This window comes from Alligator sinensis, unplaced genomic scaffold (genome assembly GCF_000455745.1).
Source record: "Alligator sinensis unplaced genomic scaffold, ASM45574v1 scaffold48_1, whole genome shotgun sequence".
Classification (NCBI taxonomy): domain Eukaryota; kingdom Metazoa; phylum Chordata; order Crocodylia; family Alligatoridae; genus Alligator; species Alligator sinensis.
In genome coordinates, this window is record NW_005842541.1 from 325281 (window position 1) to 327622 (window position 2342).

A 2342-nucleotide genomic window follows, 5' to 3' on the forward strand; every position below is an offset into this window, starting at 1 on the left:
ACTCTTTCCTGCCTATGCAGGGGGTTGGACTCGATGATCTATCGAGGTCCCTTCCGACCCTAACATCTATGAATCTATGAATTTTCTGACCACTGTCAGCACAGATACCCTTCCACATGAGCAAGTGAGAAATCTTCAACTATTAGCTGTGGAGAGTAGGCCTATATTTACATTTAGGGGCAGATCCAGAGTGGGTGCAGGGGCACAGTTGCACTCCTCTTTTGGACTGGAGTGTACCATGGGAGTCTCCAGGGACTTTTTAAATCCCTAAAGCAAGTGAAAATCCTCCTGTCCCTTCCCCTTCATGCAGAGAAGCATGTTCCCTCCCTTTCCCTGCCTCCCCCATCCGCCACGTCTGCTTTCCCTGGGGTGGGGGAAGCTCCAGAATCACTGCTGTGGGGGCTGGGCTCAGCTGGGGACAGGGACAATAGCAACAGTATAGAGAGGGAATAATTTCTCCCTCCCTGCCTGGTGGCTTGGGAGAAGACATGGAGAAATCCTGGCTCTGCCCTTGTCTATATTGCTTCTGAAGTGGTCTTGAGAATTTCACCAAGAAGCCTCCCCCGCCCACCCACTCTTGCTCCTCCTGTTAAACACAGCAATAAGGTGATGAAGCCTCTCCGGAGGTGCTGCCCACTGCCATCCTCAAGTGCTCTGTCTCCACTGCATTCAAGAGCAGCACTGGGGAACATCCTGAGTATGGCCTCATTCCTGGGTTTGGCACATGCACAACAGGAACAGGTAAATGAAGCTGTGTTACCAAGAGGGCTGTGGAAGATATCCAATGTCTCACACCCAGTGAAGCAGTTCAGATCCCATTCAGCAAGTAGCTATGGTGATGATTCTACCTTAATCAGAGCACTAGGATGTTGTAGGCTTACTGTAATGCTCTAGTCATCCTTTACTATCCAGCTCCCATGATCCTTCAGTGTCTCTACAAATGCAGCGATGTAGACAGAAGAGAGAGCCCTGGACAAACTGTCCCCACTGTAAAATCAATTATTATGTGCTCATCAATTCAAGTCCAGCTGGGTTGCTAGGGTCTGACTTCTGAAGTGGAAGGGACAAGTCTATTGCAGTACCATTAAGTCCCTACATAATGGGGCAGGCTGCTGTGGGTACTCTAGGCCAATGGTGCTGAACCTTCTAGCCCTATGGGCTAGATGAATGGTGCAGGGCCAGTCGGTGGGCTGGATCCCATGTGTGGGGTCAGCACACAGGGTTGGCATGGCTTACAGGCTGGATTTTGCCTGTGGGCCAGATGTTGAGCACCACTGCACTAGGCAGATGTATGAGCAATGTCCATCCCTTGAACACCTGGTTCAACTCCCTGCAGCATCTGGGACAATAATTCTACTCACTCAGCCCCTAGACTAGACTGAGCACTGAAGAACTTCCAGCCTCTGGAAAAGAAGTGTCAGATGCTGATGCCACCTGCTGTACAATTAGCCAGGGTATTTGGTATCATTGGGCACCTATACACGTGCTCCGATGTATTCTAAATCAGAATTCATCAGAGCAGACTTGATTAATCTAGTCTACTAGAGCATGCTAATCAGAACAGTCCAGCATGCTGCAGTGTCTCATGTATTCAGCATCCTTGTGTTTCAAAATGGCAGTGAGGGTACTTAAACTAAAGCTAATTGAACAAGCTCTCCGCTTTATCATATCACAAAGCTCAGGACAATCGGGCCTGGCGAGATTAAGTGACTTGCCTAACAAAAATCAGTGGTAGAGCTAGCCACAGAAACTGTGGGCCTGACCTTCTTCTGGGGCTTCCACCAGTATAGTGGCAGGTACAGCTGCTAAAGAGAAGATCCATGAACCTTGGGACTCTCCTCATTGAAAAGACTTTCCCATCAAGTGCCACGGGGAAGCTGCCTTCCTATCAGGATTAAATTTGAGCTGATAAAGGACGCAGAAGCCGTCCTGGACGCAGGAGTAGGGGTGGATGTCGTATACTTAGACTTCAGGAAGGCCTTCGATACGGTATCCCACCCCATACTGGTGAACAAGTTAAGAGGCTGTGACTTGGACGACTACACAGTCCGGTGGGTGGTGAATTGGCTAGAGGGTCGCACCCAGAGAGTCATAGTGGATGGGTCGGTTTCGACCTGGAAGGGTGTGGGCAGTGGGGTCCCGCAGGGCTCGGTCCTTGGACTGATACCCTTCAATGTCTTCATCAGCGACTCGGACGAGGGAGTGAAGTGTACTCTGTCCAAGTTTGCGGATGACACAAAACTGTGGGGAGAAGTGGACACACCGGAGGGCAGGGAACAGCTGCAAGCAGACCTGGACAGGTTGGACATATGGGCAGAAAACAACAGAATGCAATTCAACAA

At 50.1% G+C, this 2342-nt stretch overlaps 1 protein-coding gene across 7 annotated transcripts in view; it reads right to left on the reverse strand.

Moving 5' to 3' along the window:
* The window catches only part of LOC102384967 (dimethylaniline monooxygenase [N-oxide-forming] 5-like), a 60672-nt gene that overhangs the window by 9848 nt on the left and 48482 nt on the right, over positions 1 to 2342 (reverse strand). The window lies entirely within an intron of this gene.